Source organism: Bos indicus, chromosome 1, assembly GCF_029378745.1.
Source record: "Bos indicus isolate NIAB-ARS_2022 breed Sahiwal x Tharparkar chromosome 1, NIAB-ARS_B.indTharparkar_mat_pri_1.0, whole genome shotgun sequence".
Taxonomy (NCBI): domain Eukaryota; kingdom Metazoa; phylum Chordata; class Mammalia; order Artiodactyla; family Bovidae; genus Bos; species Bos indicus.
This window is the reverse complement of record NC_091760.1, coordinates 97,061,526-97,078,069: the sequence shown is the minus strand read 5'-3', so window position 1 is coordinate 97,078,069 and position 16,544 is coordinate 97,061,526. Positions and strand designations below refer to the sequence as shown.

The following is a 16,544-nucleotide window of genomic DNA, read 5'->3' as shown; positions in this document are numbered from 1 at the left end:
CAGACAAGGAGAGAGCTGCCTGAAGAGACACAGGACATAGACAGTCCTCTACAAGTGAAAGAACAAAACCTGGAATAGATCACTTTTTCGTAGTCCCCAGGAGGAACCAACCCTGCCAGCACCTTGATTTCAAACTTCTAGGGTCTAGAACTATGAAATAATAAACTTCTGTTGTTTAAGCCACCCAGTTTGTTGTGGCAGCTTTAAAAAACTAATATACATTTTATTACCTATAACTGAAGTGCCGCGGTAAAAACACCTGAAAATATGAAAGTAGCTTTGAAATTGGGTAATGGGTGGAGACTGGAAGAATCTTAGGGTACATGATAGAAAGAAACCTAGATTGGCCTGAAAAGACCACTGGTAGAAATATGGGTATTAAAGGAGACTTATAAAGAAAAGAGGAGAGCTATAGAGAAACTCCACTCCAGTATTCTTGCCTGGAAAATCCCATGGACAGAGGAGCCTGGTAGGCTCCAGTCCATGGGGTCGCTTAGAGTCGGACACGACTGAGCGACTTCACTTTCATGCATTGGAGAAGGAAATGGCAACCCACTCCAGTGTTCTTGCCTGGAGAATCCCAGGGATGGGGGAGCCTGGTGGTCTGCTGTCTATGGGGTCACACAGAGTCGGACACGACTGAAGAGACTTAGCAGCATCAGCATAGAGAAACCACTAAGCGCGGGCGGCTGCGACCGGCGCACTAAGCGTAAGCGCGGCCGAGAGGAGCTACCCGACGTCCGAGGTCAAGGACAGAAGCTGGGAGGACCCCATACCCGAAGGGCGGCAGCCAAGAGGAGTTACCCCACCTCTGAGGCCAGGGGCAGCGACCGACAGTGCCAGGCTGCAACTGAAGAGCTACTCAAGTCCGAGGTCAGGGGCGGAGGCTGGGAGGAGCTACCCCACGTCCTAGGTCAGGGGCGGCAGCCAGGAGGACCTACCCCACGACCAAGGAGTGGTGGCTGCGCGGGCGCAGGAGGGCCTAGAGGAGTTATCCCATGTTGAAGGACAGGAAGGGCGGTGGTGAGGAGATACCTCTCGTCTAAGGTAAGGAGCAACGGCTGCGCTTTGTTGGAGCAGCCGTGAAGAGATACCCCACGCCCAAGGTAAGAGAAACCCAAGTAAGACGGTAAGTGTTGCAAGAGGGCATCAGAGGGCAGACACACTGAAACCATACTCACAGAAAACTAGTCAATTTAATCACACTAGGACCACAGCCTTGTCTAACTCAATGAATCTAAGCCATGCCCGTGGGGCAACCCAAGACGGGCAGGGCATGGTGGAGAGATCTGACAGAATGTGGTCCACTGGAGAAGGGAATGCCAAACCACTTCAGTATTCTTGCCTTGAGAACCCCATGAATAGTATGAAAAGGCAAAATGATAGGATACTGAAAAAGGAACTCCCCAGGTCAGTAGGTGCCCAATATGCTACTGGAGATCAGTGGAGAAATAACTCCAGAAAGAATGAAGGGATGGAGCCAAAGCAAAAACAATACCCAGCTGTGGATGTGACTGATGATAGAAGCAAGGTCCGATGCTGTAAAGAGCAATATTGCATAGGAACCTGGAATGTCAGGTCCATGAATTGAGGCAAATTGGAAGTTGTCAAATAAGAGATAGCAAGAGTGAATGTCGACATTCTAGGAATCAGGAAATGAAATGGACTGGAATGGGTGAATTTAACTCAGATGACCATTATATCTACTACTGCGGGCAGGAATCCCTCAGAAGAAATGGAGTGGCCATCATGGTCAACAAGAGAGTCCAAAATGCAGTACTTGCATGCAATCTCAAAAACGACAGAATGATCTCTGTTCATTTCCAAGGCAAACCATTCAGTATCACAGTAATCCAAGTCTATGCCCCAACCAGTAACGCTGAAGAAGCTGAAGTTGAATGGTTCTATGAAGACCTACAAGATCTTTTAGAACTAACACCCAAAAAAGATGTCCTTTTCATTCTATGGGACTGGAATGCAAAAGTAGGAAGTCAAGAAACACCTGGAGTAACAGGCAAATTTGGCCTTAGAATACAGAATGAAGCAGGGCAAAGACTAATAGAGTTTTGCCAAGAAAATGCACTGGTCATAGCAAACACCCTCTTTCAACAACACAAGAGTGCCAGGGTCCAGCCCCGGCTGATCCAGGGTATTCGAAGGGGAGATGGCGTTGGCGACTTAATTTAAATATTCATCAAAGATATAAAGAGTAATAGAATGAGGATAGCTCAGTAAGAAAATTCAGTGGAGAAAAGAGGCTGAGTAGCTTGGTTTATGCGGGAGACCAATAAAACTTCAAGACAAGAAGCTTGCACCACTTACGTAGGCTGCAGGCGTCCTTCCGTTCTCCCGAAGGAGAGGAGACACTGAGGCCTCCCCGGTCGGATCTTAGAAGCCCAGGCATAATTAGTAAGCATGGCAGGTTCCGTGCTCCAGATGGACACTCAGCCAGAGTGTAAGAGAGAGAGCGACATGGGGAGACCAGTCTTTCGAGGAACTGATCCCAATTCTTTATTTTCCAGGGTCTGTTTTTATACACTGAGGTGTTATACAAAAGTCACGCTGGGACAGCAGTCCTGACTTTTATTAAAGTCAGGTGCTTCATACAAATGTATACAGAGGTCTTAGGGGTGTTACATCATCTTCTGGCCAGGGGGCCTGCTGACAATTTATGACCCTCTCCTTGTGACAGTGGTCAGTCAACCAGAACACTTATTTCTCCAGGGGTGATTATTCTTGAAACAGATGCCACCCAAATAAAGTTACATTCCTATAGGGTGAGGGTGTAGTGGGTTTTAATTAAGGAAAGAATTTACTTAGCCTAAGGTCTAACGTGATTAATATCAAAGGTTAATACTTATTTCTTCTATATATTCATTAATGTGTGTAAGGGCAGGGGATGTGGAGATGTAGCAACAAACATTGGCTCAACAAATGAAAAACCCTTCACCAATACAATTTCTAATCAGCCCATTGTACTTATACTAATAGTTTTCTAACTTTTCTAAAGAACCTGTTTTTAGAAGGTTTAAAGCATCTCGTGCCTCTCATGGTTGGGAGGCTGTGAGCAATCACATGTGGCTGGACAAGCCTGTCAGGCAGGCCAGAGAACCATCAGAGGAGTTTGTAGGTTAAAACACTCTTGTTACGCCCAGGAGTTTTTATTAACTGGAGCTCTAGGTTAACTCCTTCTCCAAAAGAGGTGGTCGGGGACAGCCCCCCGTAAAGTCAGAGGTGTAGGTGGGAGCACAAAGAGTAAAGCAGGCAGGCTCTGGTTATGGGGGTAGATGCTCGAGGATTTCCAGGGGGACTCCTGAGGCTCGATCCCGCCTTTGCATATGTCGAGCCTCCTTCCTCATGACCTTTACCATGGGTGGAGTGCCTCACGCTGGCCCCTAACACAAAAGAAGACACTACACATGGACATCACCAGATGGTCAACACCGAAATCAGATTGATTATATTCTTTGCAGCCAAAGATGGAGAAGCTCTATACAGTCAACAAAAACAAGACCAGGAGCTGACTGTGGCTCAGACCATGAACTCCTTATTGCCAAATTCAGACTGAAATTGAAGAAAGTAGGGAAAACCACTAGACCATTCAGGTATGACCTAAATCAAATCCCTTATGATTATACAGTGGAAGTGAGAAATAGATTTAAGGGACTAGATCTGATAGATAGAGTGCCTGATGAACTATGGAATGAGGTTCGTGATATTGTACAGGAGACAGGGATCAAGACCATCTCCATGGAAAAGAAATGAAAAAAAGCAAAATGGCTGCCTGGGGAGGCCTTACAAATAGCTGTGAAAAGAAGAGAAGTGAAAAGCAAAGGAGAAAAGGAAAGATATAAGCATCTGAATGCAGAGTTCCAAAGAATAGCAAGAAGAGATAAGAAAGCCTTCCTCAGCCATCAGTGCAAAGAAATAGAGGAAAACAACAGAATGGGAAAGACTAGAGATCTCTTCAAGAAAATTAGAGATACCAAGGGAACATTTCATGCAAAGATGGGCTCGATAAAGGACAGAAATGTTAGGGACCTAAAAGAAGCAGAAGATATTAAGAAGAGGTGGCAAGAATACACAGAAGAACTGTACAAAAAAGATCTTCACGACCCAGATAATCACGATGGTATGATCACTCACCTAGAGCCAGACATCCTGGAATGTGAAGTCAAGTGGGCCTTAGAAAGCATCACTACAAACAAAGCTAGTGGAGGTGATGGAATTCCAGTAGAGCTATTTCAAATCCTGAAAGATGATGTGAAGCAGCTGTGAAACTACTGCACTCAATATGCCAGCAAATTGGGAAAACTCAGCAGTGGCCACAGGACTGGAAAAAGTCAGTTTTCATTCCAACCCCAAAGAAAGGCAATGCCAAAGAATGCTCAAACTACCGCACAATTGCACTCATCTCACAGGCTAGTAAAGTCATGCGCAAAATTCTCCAAGCCAGGCTTCAGCAATACGTGAACCATGAACTTCCAGATGTTCAAGGTGGTTTTAGAAAAGGCAGAGGAACCAGAGATCAAATTGCCAACATCCGCTGGATCATGGAAAAAGCAAGAGAGTTCCAGAAAAACATCTATTTCTGCTTTATTGACTATGCCAAAGCCTTGGACTGTGTGGATCACAATAAACTGTGGAAAATTCTGAAAGAGATGGGAATACCAGACCACCTGATTTGCCTCTTGAGAAATTTGTATGCAGGTCAGGAAGCAACAGTTAGAACTGGACATGGAACAACAGACTGGTTCCAAATAGGAAAAGGGGTATGTCAAGGCTGTATATTGTCACACTGCTTATTTAACTTATATGCAGAGTACACAATGAGAAACGCTGGACTGGAAGAAACACAAGCTGGAATCAAGATTGCTGGGAGAAATATCAATAACCTCAGATATGCAGATGACACCACCCTTATGGCAGAAAATGAAAAGGAACTAAAAAACCTCTTGATGAAAGTGAAAGTGGAGAGTGAAAAAGTTGGCTTAAAGCTCAACATTCAGAAAATGAAGATCATGGCATCCGGTCCCATCACTTCATGGGAAATAGATGGGAAAACAGTGGAAACAGTGTCAGACTTTATTTTTGGGGGCTCCAAAATCACTGCAGATGGTGACTGCAGCCATGAAATTAAAAGACACTTACTCCTTGGAAGGAAAGTTATGACCAACCTAGATAACATATGCAAAAGCAGAGACATTACTTTGCCAACAAAGGTCCATCTAGTCAAGGCTATGGTTTTTCCAGTGGTCATGTATGGATGTGAGAGTTGGACTGTGAAGAAGGCTGAGCGCTGAAGAATTGATGCTTTTGAACTGTGGTGTTGGAGAAGACTCTTGAGAGTCCCTTGGACTGCAAGGAGATCCAACCAGTCCATTCTGAAGGAGATCAGTCCTGGGATTTCTTTGGAAGGAATGATGCTAAAGCTGAAACTCCAGTACTTGGTCACCTCATGCAAAGAGTTGAGTCATTGCAAAAGACTCTGATGCTGGAAGGGATTGGGGGCAGGAGGAGAAGGGGATGACAGAGGATGAGATGGCTGGATGGCATCACCGACTCAATGGACATGGGTTTAGGTGAACCTCGGGAGTTGGTGATGGACAGGGAGGCCTGGCGTGCTGCGATTCATGGGGTCGCAAAGAGTCGGACACGACTGAGCGACTGAACTGAACTGATGGAGTAACTTTCTATTGTCCCAGAGAATACATTATACCATCATGAACAGGATATTTCAAGAAATTTGAGTGTTCAAGGTGCTTTTTATGAAGTCTTAGCTTGGCCACTGATAACAAAATACTATGAACTAGGTGGCTTAAACAACAGACATTTATTTCTTATAGTTCTGGAGACTGGGAAGTTCAAGGCCAAGGTATGGAAAGATTTGGTTCCTGGTGAGGGAGTCTCTGTATGACTTAAAGATGACTGCCTTCTCACTGTACTCTCACACAAGAACAGTCTCTTCTTATAAAGACTCTCCTCCCATCATGGAGGTCCCACCCTCCTGACCTCATCTAAACCTAGTTGATTCCCAAGGCCCCATCTCTAAGTACCATCACACGGGGGGGGGGGCAGATCATCAACATAATTCGGGAGAGGGAAGGGAACATGCACATTTAGTCCATAACAAGGTCACAGATGGAAATGTTCTTGGAAACTGGGGGAAAGGTGATCTTTGTTACAAAGTGGCAGAGGACTTTGCTGAGTTATGTTCTATTGGATAGGAGAACTTGTAAGCAATAATCTTGGATATTTAGCTGAGGAAATTTCCAAGCAAAGTGTTGAAGATGCAGCCTGCTTTCTCCTTGTTGCTTACAGTAAAACACAAGAGGAGAGAAATAAATAGAAGAAGGAACTGCTAAGTAAAAAGAAACCAGTGTTTAGTGATCTAGAAAATTCTCAGTGTATCCAGATGGCCTGCTCTGGAAACAGAGCCAAGGGTGTGTCCGGACAGCCATTTTCTAAAGAACTTTGCCCGGATCCAACAACCATCTCAGCCATTTTTTAAAGTGGTGACTCATGGATCCAACCAACCATCTCAGAGAAGTTAGGAATAGAGAGGCAGTTATCCATGAAAGGCCTGTGGAGGTTCTTCTTGTCTGATGTCTTGGACCCCCAAGAATTGCATAAGAGGCCAAGATGTTTTCTGAGAATTATTTATGAACAGAACACGACCTACTTGGACTGAAGGGCACAGAGGTGAGATGAGATGAAGGAAGAATGGCTTCGGGGGCAGGGCCAAGGATACTGAGGCTGGCACCATTGCAACAGCCACCCTGGTCCCAGAGGGCACAGCCTAGGGCCAGGGCCACCCCCTCCTCAGCTCCTGAGCGCGGGCAAAACTAACACAAAAGATGGTAGATTAAACATGGCAGACAAATCCCTGTTGGGGGATATTTGAACAGGAAGTTTTGCTTTTTAATATAAGGCAAATACCTGGACACAGGTGCTTTATATATTTTATGTAATTTAGTCCTTATAGATGATGTGGGCATCAGTTTTATTCTCCTCATTTTACCAGCTGGAGGCCTAACCCATTTTCTTGTGATCTCATATCTGGGAAACTGAAGAATCAGGATTTAAACCCAGGTCTGATCTCGAAGTCTTCAGTTTACTAGAAGTTGACATCTGGGACTTTGCAATGACAGCAAAGAGGTTAAGTAAAATTAACTAAACTCAATCCATGGGATGAAAGCTAAATATACTTTACTATTCTGATTACTAAAGCATTAGTATGTATGTATGGGCACGTGTGTGTGTGTAAAAATTAAGACAAAAATATAAGACCAAATATCTAATAGCCCTTCCAGAATGTGTATGTGTGCATGTGTGTATCTATATGATTTCTATATCTATATTCCTATCTGTATCCACACCCAAATTCGTATCCCTATCTATCTGTGTGTGTGTACATAAAACCAGTAACAAATAGCACTGACATAGTAATAACTTCCAACCCTTCAATCCTCTTGAACTAGGAATGTCTAAAACCTTCAGTCCAGGATGACCAAGGGAAATATCTCTTTTTCATTTACTGCCAATCTGTAGATTCTTTCTGAAAGCATTCACCACTCTCACCATCTGCATTTGAAATGGCTGCTTCCTTACAGCAGAGATGTTAATGCTGTTTTCGAGAATTCGCAAATCTCTTGGCAGCAATGATTTTTAAAGTTCATTCTTCAAGTTTTCATGGGCTGCTGGAATTTAAGATTTTTCCTTCCTTCATTCACTTTGCAATATGCCAGTCGGAGTTGCTTATTATCTGAAAAGATGTTTTGTCTCTCTTTTAAACGGTGTGACATATCTCTGCCCCATCTTTTTGAGCTTTTTTTACTCTGCTATGTTCTGTGTCGCTGTACATGAGTGTAGGGAACATTTTATAAACTTGTGCCTTTTAATCTGAGAGGCAAATTCTAGGCTGATCTCCTTTTAAAATAATATCTTAATACTACCTGTTCACCCTATTGAATAGCCTCCTAAGTGCAGAAAAGTAGCATTTTGCAGTTTATGCATTTCCTGGCCATTATTATATAGATCCTATTAAGATATAAATAGACAAAATAAAATTCTAAGAATTTGATATAACATTCATTTCAAGATCCAAAACTCAAATAATCACAGAAAATTGGTCTCTGCTATTACTGTAATCTTGCTTTTGTTATTTTGTTTCATTCTGTTTTGTTAATAGAGATTAGTATAGATCTCTTTTGTTTTTGTCTGTCTTCCAGGGTTCCTGGGCTACTTGAAGTGGTTTTTTTTTTTTTTTTTTTTAAATCTGTCCAAGTATATCATGAAGTGGCAGCTACAGTTTTTGCCCAAAGGTCCACAGAGACATCAGCTGGAGACCTTCTTATTTTCCTGGTGGAGATCTGACAATTAACTGTAGAAAGCTCCATGAGCTTTCTTCCGTGTTTACTTGTATATCCCCCATGACCAGAGAAGCACTTGGCACATAGAAAGTGCTAAATAAAGAGAAGAGAAATTAAAAACAAATTACAAATTCTAAAAATACACAGGCATAGGCTACAAACTCAGGACTTCTAATGAATTCAATTTTATGTGATTTCTATCAAAAGAAGGAAAAAATGTATGATGCAATTATAAGTGTACATGCTGTTTTATCAAATATATTCTTGATAGGAGAGAACTTCTAATTTGACCAAGTGTTAATGTGAATGGATTCCTTCACTTATAACTTTACACATCTGATGTTTGGAAGAATTTCCACAAACTAGCTTCTGGCTCTGTGTATTTCAAACAATGCGTTTTCTCTGCTTCTCTGCTATCTATTTCAAGTACTGGGTAGCAGTTGGACATATATGATTTCTGACACTGTATCTTCACGTCAAGATGTCAGGTAAGCTGGGCCAAAGTCCTATAGGAGTATTTCTGGAGCTATTTCTATATCAGAAGAGCTAGAACTATCTAAACCATACATGGAAGTCATAGAAAAGCATGTTAATATATCCCACAGGAGCCAAACCAAGTGCATACTCAACTGTCCCAAGACAAATGCCTATGGCTACTTGACATTGCTGGGCACAAGGGAAGTTGATGAAGGGGGACTCGGAATGGAAAAAGAGATGATTAAAATATTTGCTTTGGCAAATTTTACAATTTAGCTGCATTGGCTTCATGGTAAATACACCTTTGGTTTATTCAGAGGTAAGCATGTCACCCACAACTTGGGGAGAAGTTAGTTTTAGTTGCTAGTGGGCATCCTGGTCTTCCCTTGAATAGAGTATGGAGGGTAAGAGAAGGCATCTCCCCTTCTGCTGAGGTTGCTAGGCTGAAACAATATGATGAGGCAGCAGTATGAAGGCAAACAGGACCACAAAGAGGGAAAAAGCTGAGAGGGAAGAGGGGCAGAGAGAATGACACTGTTTGAGCTCTTAAACTGGGCCATGTGTGAATTTAGCTACAACTCTGCACCCTCCTCATCTGCTGATCTCCTGATCTCCTGCACTCAACAGGCTTCCTTTCTAACTCAAGCCAGTTTGAATTTGGGTTTCTGTCAGTGAAGCCAGGAATCCTCACTAAAATACAAAATGATCGGCTGCCAGCATTATTTTGCTAGTAGAAATCTGAGATAATCTCATATTGCAGAGGGGAAAAACTAATTTCAGGACATATGGGTAGTTTCCTCAATGAAGGTCTGGAATATTATTTTAGGCAGAGTTCAAGTACCCTCCAGTAATCGTGACAGTGATACTTTACATGTACACAGCATTCTGAAGGCTCAAAGTGATTTTATACACATTATCTTCTCTCATCTTCACAGAAGATATGCATTTTTCATCAGTCTTTCAAATGAAGAAACCAAAGGTTCAGAGGGGTTAAATCACTTGCCTAAACCACTTGTTCAGCTGGAACAGTCATCCTGCAGGCTCCTTGAGCACACCAGAAGACCCAGAGCCTCCCAAGCCCACCAGAAATTATACTTCTGGTCAGAAGATAAACCATCCAACACCTCTGGGCCAGATCCACTCCTAGTCCATGACTGCTAGATCCTTTGTCTTTATCACCTAACCTTCCAGATTACTGATCCCAGCAACTTTAACTTATCTGACTACTTTCTCTTAATACTTTGCCTAAACTCCAAACTTTTAAACTCCTTCCCATATCCTAACTGCCGAGAGCCACAAAGTTTCTGGTCTTTGTCTTACTAACTTGATATCAAGTCTTTATTAAAATTTTTGCCACCAAGATCTTTAAACATGATTTCTACCTTTACCTTTAGACACTTTTCTGGCTACTTTATAACATGGGTTCTTGATTCTTTGACTTACCTAACTTCAATCCTAATCCTTGTCCAGTGGCTCAGCGGTAAAAAATCTGCCTGCATTGCAGGAGCCACGGGAAATGTGAGTTCGATTCCTGGGTAGGGAAGATCCTCTGGAGAAGGAAATGGCAACCTGCTCCAGTATTCTTGCCTGGAGAAAAGAGGAGCCTGGCGGGCCACAGTATATAGGGTCACAAAGAGTCAGACAGGACTGAAACGACTGAGCATGCAATACTAATTATGATTGCTCTCATCTTCCTGAAGTATTCGACTCCCTATTGTTCATTTGCAAAGGAGGAGGTGGAAAGTGGGGCAAGGGAACAGGGAGAGAGAGAATGAGACACACAGTCATCTGGCCTGTGTTCCATCTTATGAGTATGGTTGGAAAACTAGAGACTATCAAGAGCTTACAGGTTCTATTTCAAGGGCTTTGAGGTGATACTTTTCCTTAGGAATGGAATACCAAGAAATAGCACAAAATTTCAGAGATGTCATCTTACTGGCAGAAAGAGCGTTGATTCTAGGGAACAATTCATTTCTGACCATTTCCCTAAATGATGGTTCAAATAGAGTAGTCTTCCTCTTTGCAGTTAGAAAGAACCAGGAGAAGCCCAGTATGAACTGGCAGGAGGTACCCAAAGAGGCTGTTCTGCAGAGCATGTCACTGCTACCTGGTCAAGGGGTCCTGCTCAAATTAGTTCCCACCTGAGAGAAGGGTGTGGCCTCTGCAAGCACTGGCCAGGAAAGGTCTTCATGAATAAAGGATTCAGCATTGCCTTGTGTCTAAAAGGCAAGATATTGTGGATTCAGTCAGGGTATCTTCAGGAATGGAAGAAAAGCTGAGACCAATAATCCAACAGGCATTTTAAATATCATTTCAGAAGGGACTTGGGAACTATAGTTCAAGGACCGTGAGAGTAAACACTGTGAAAGTTTTTCACAGTTTTGTAACTTGTGCATATTTAATTTTTAATATTGTATGTTTCCTACAATCTCCTATATAAAGACAAGGGTTGTATAATGAAAAGAGCTACACATTTGCATGAGGGATAAAAGAAACTGGGAACCCCAAAGCCACGAATCTCAGGGGATAGAGCGGGAGGTGGTAACTTCCTCCTTGGACGAAAGAAAGAGTAAGTAGAAGGTCTTCTCTTGAGACTTGGCGCTAAGACTTAGAAATACCTAAGAGGTTCTCTGGTGGAAGTGGCAATGTTTGTTGTCTCCCCCAAACCAATACCTAGACTCCCTTCTCCATACTGAGAGAGCTAGATTTTGTTTCACATCCTCCAGATGATAGATCCTGATTGGACTAAGCTAATTATGGTGGTGACATTTCCCTTGTCACTGATCAACTGGTGGTAGGCGTGTCCTGGCTAATGAAATGTGTGTAGAATTCCCTTGGAGAGCATGCACCTGGCAAAGTTTTTCCTGTTTGGGGATTTTTTTTAAGCTCTTAAAAAGATACACACAAAAGAAAAACAGATCTTATTTTATGGGATGTTGCATCTTCACATACTGGGTTTTAAGAGAAGTGTTGATAAATTTTAAATAATTTAAATCATATATAGTATGTTCTCTGATGAAAATGTAATTAAATTAGAAATCAACAATTGTAAGATATCTGGAAAACTCACAAGTATTGAGAAGTTTAATAATATACTTCAAAATAACCTATGAGTAATAAATAAATTGGTGGTTCAGATGGTAAAAGAATCTGCCTGCAATGCAGGAGACACAGGTTCCATCCCTGGGTTGGGAAGATCTCCTGGAGAAGGAAATGGCAATGCGCTCCAGTTTTCTTGCCTGGAAAATCCCATGGACAGAGGAGGCTGGCAGTCTATAGTCCATGTCATTGCAAAGAGTTGGACAGGACTGAGCAACTAACACTAAAACACACTAACTAATAAACAAATTATAAGGGAAAGTTGGAAATATTTCAAACTAAAAAATAATAAAAGTACAACATATCAAAATTTTGGATTCAGCTAAAATTATTCTAATAATTTTTAAATCCACAGTTTTAAATGCCTATATTAGAAGAAAAAAAAAAAAAGATATAGCATGAAATAAATGCCCTAAGCTTCCACTTTAAGAAGCTAGGAAACAAAGTGTTAAGTAAGCCTGAAATAAACCTAACAGAGTCAAAAAGGAGATCATTAAAACCAGAAGTCCATGAATAAAAACAGAGAAAATTAACAAATCCAAAGGTAGCACTCTGAAAAAAAGAATTTTTTTAAAGACAGAGAGCAAAGACTTATTATGAGTTTAGGAAATGAAAAGAAGATATATCACTAAAAAGTATACAGTCATTAAATGGATAATAATAGAATACTGTAAAATTTTATGCCAATAAATTTAACAGATTACATGAAATTAACAAATTCTTTGAAAAATAAAACATACCAAAAATGACAGAAAATCTAAATAGCCCTACAGTCGTTAAAGAGCTTGAATTTGTTACCAAAAACCCTCCCCCAAGGAAAAGTCCAGGCCAAGATTTTTTCACTGCTAAATTCTATTAAAAATTTAAAGATGAACTAATGTCACTCTGTCACAAATTCTTTCAGAAAATAGGGTTGGTAAAAATACTTCTGAACTCATTCTATGAGGGCATTCATGCTGATGTTAAAAACTGGAAAATACATCAAAGAGAAGAAAGGAAGGGAGAGAGAGAGAAAAAGGAAGGAGGAGGAGGGGGAAAAGAGAAAAGAAAATTACAGCTTCATAAATATAGGTACAAAAAATGGCATATAAAATATTAGCAAATAGAATATCTCTCCATATGATAAAAAAGAAATCTCTTAAGAAAAACCAATAGCTAGTACTTAACGGTGAAATAGTGTACCTCTCCCTCTTAAGATTGGGAATAAGGCAAGCAAGTAGGTTCATACCCCTGCTGTTTCATACTGTACTGGCCACCTAGTCAGTACAATAAGATAACAAAAAAAAAGATAAAAACCATAAAGATTGGGATAGAAAGAATGAAACTGTATCTATTCACAGACAACATGAATGCTTATATAGAAAATCCAGAGTGTCTATAAAACCACAATAGAAATAATGTTAGTTTATTCATATCAAGGATACAAAGTCAGTATACAAAGGATTCAATTGTATTTTTAATAAATAGCAGCAAACAATTTTTAAATTAAAAACAATTCCATTTGCAATAGTACTTTAAAACACATAAGATATTTGAGAATAAATTTAAGAAAACGTGGGTAAGACCTATATGTAAAAACTTAATGTGAGAAAATAAAGACCCAAATAAATGGAGAAATGCCATTTTACATGAATTAGAAGGCTCAATATTTTCAAGATGTCATTAACCCCCCAAACTGCTTTATGGGTTCAATAAATCCTGAGTCATTGCTCCATCAGGAGTTTTGATAGAAATTAATAAACCGATCCTAAAATTTATATGGAAATACAAAAAACTTAGACAACCCAAAGCAAATTGGAATAAAGAGAATAAAGTTGGAAGACTTGTATTGCTTGACTTTGAAACACTATAAAGCTACAATAGTCAAAACAACTTAGTACTTGTATGAGGAAAGAGAGAACAGTGCAACAGAAATGGAACAGAAAGTCTAGAAATAGGTCCATATATACACAGTCATCTAATTTTGAACAAAGCCACCAAAACAATTCAATGGGGAAAGGAAATCTTTTCAACAAATGATTCTTGAATAACTGGCTATACATACATACATACAGAAACCTCAACCCCTCTCTCACAACTCCCGTATACCATTCACAAAAGTTAATTCAAATGGGTCATACATCTAAACATCAGAGTTAAAACTATGAAGCTTTTAGAAGGATGCAGAAAGCAAAATCATTAAAAAATTCTTTAGTTTCTGTTTATCAAAAGATACTATTCATAAAATAGACAAACCATATACTGAGAAAAAAAATGTTAGCAGAACATATACATGAAAGAAGATTGGTATCCATTATGTGAAAATAACCCATACAACTCAGTAAGAAACTGACAAATCCAATAAAAGATTTGAAAAAACACTTCACAGAAGAAAGAGATAAAAGCGACATATAAGCAAATGAAATGAAAAGTGCTGTGTTATGGAAATGCAGATTAAAACCACAGTGGGACACAACATCCACAGCTAAAATAAGAAAGACAGCAACAAACATTGGCAAAGATGTGATGCAATCCTAACACATATATTGTTCGTGTAAGTGACTCTCAAACATTGTTAATAGAAATGAAAAAATTTTACAACCACTTTGGGAGATGTTCTGGCAGTTTCTTAAAAAGTAAAACATAATTTTTAAAAAATAATCATGAAATTCCCTGGTGGTCCAGTGGTTAGGACTCTGTGCTCTCACTGCTGAGGGTCTGGGTTCAATCCCTGGTCAGGGAACGAAGATCCCACAAGCCATCAGGTGCAGCTCCTCCCTGTGCCTGCCCCAAAAGAGTAAATTTAGTAAAGTAATACACATTAATTTTTTTTTTATAATCAGCAGTTCTATTCCTGACTATGTACCTGTGGTAAGTAGTACAATGCTCCCCAAAAGGTCAAGGTCCTAATCCCCAGAACCTGTGTTACATACAAAAGAGAATTAAGGCTGCAGATGAAATTAAGGTTGCTAAACACATTGTCCTGCTGCTGCAGCAGCAGCAGCAATGTAATTACAGGATCCTTTAAGGTGGATTGTTGTTCAATTGCAAAGTTGTGCCAACTCTTTGTGACCCCATGAACCGCAGCATGCCACGCTTCCCCCTCCTTCATCAATTCCCAGAGTTTGCTCAAACTCATGTCCGTTAAGTTGGTGATTCCATCCAACCATCTCATCCTCTGTCACCCCCTTCTCCTCTTGCCCTCAATCTTTCCCAGCATCAGAGTCTTTCCCAATGAGTCGGCTCTTTAGGGAGGCAAATGACTAGAGTCAGATGTAAGGGTGATTGCAGAAGAATGGTCACAGAATTGCAACACTGCTGGCTTTCAAGATGGGAAAAGGGGCTGTGAACAAAGGTGCATGGCCTCTAGAAGCTGGAAAATGTAAGGAAACATTTTCCGTTAGACTCTAGAAGGGAACACAGCTCTGCCAGCACCTTGCTTTCAGCCCAGGGAGACCTGTGTTAGATTTCTGACCTGCAGGACTGTAAGATGATACACTGTATTGTAACTTTTGCAGTTTGAGGTGCAACAGCAAAAACCTCTAAGTTTGTGGTTATTTGTTATAGCAGCAATAGAAAGCTAATACGGTACCCAAGGGAAATGAAAGCATATGTCTCAAGAATGTTCTTAACAGTTTTATTCATAATAGCCAGAGATTGGAAATAGCCTGGATCTCTACCAACAGGATAATGGATAAACAAACTGTGGTGTATTCACATAGTAAAATATTACTCAACAATAAGAAGGAACAAATTACTCATACACACAACGTGGATGAATTTCAAAACCCTGCTGGGTGAAAGAAGCTGGGCAAATCGATGTGATTTCTTTTATATAAAGTTCTAGAACAGGCAAAACTAATCTATGGTTTTAAAGAAAAAGACCTCTGATTTGCCTTTGGGATAGAGTGACTGTGAGGATTAATCAGGAGGGGACGTAGGGATCTTTTGAGCATTGAGGCAATGTTGTACAGTAGTTGTATAGTTGTATATAGTTGTATAGTAGTCCCCTCTTAGTGTATTCTAAGCCCAAGAATGCCAGGGGATACCTGAAACCATGGACAGTACCAAACCCTATATGTACTATGTTTTTTCCTGAAACATACATACCTTTGATAAAGTTTAGCTTATAAATTATACATAATAAAAGACTAACAGTGGGCGCGGCGTTGACCCCGCCACCCGGTGACTGAGGAATGGCCCCAAGAGCCTTGGGGCAGGCCTGGAAGAAAAAAAAAAAAAAAAGAGACTAACAAGATAATAATAAAATAGAAAAATTATAACAATATACTGAAATAAAAGTTATGTGAATGTGGTCTTTCTCTCTCTCTCTCAAACTATCTTATTGTACAAATTTAATGCTTTTTCCATCCTAAGGATTCATCACACACCGTGGCTGTACCTTTTGCAGTTTGAGGTGCAACAGCAAAACTAGCATGAATTTCTTGTTCCTTCTCTATAATTTCACAGACAGAAGATTCATTCTTATCATAGATCTTAGCAACCTCAGCATGTCACTTTTTTTCTTACCTTATTAAATCAAGAACTTCCACCTTTTCATTTATAGTAAGCATGGTTCAACTTCTCTTTGGCAGATCCAAACTGCCAGCATCACTA

At 40.5% G+C, this 16,544-nt stretch overlaps 1 non-coding gene across 1 annotated transcript; it reads left to right on the top strand.

Annotated features, from left to right (window-relative positions):
• The first annotated feature begins 14,597 nt into the window (after nt 1-14,597).
• TRNAE-CUC (transfer RNA glutamic acid (anticodon CUC)) lies at nt 14,598-14,670 on the top strand. The gene has a single exon. It is a non-coding gene; the product is annotated as a tRNA-Glu (tRNA).
• Nucleotides 14,671-16,544: the final 1,874 nt, after the last annotated feature.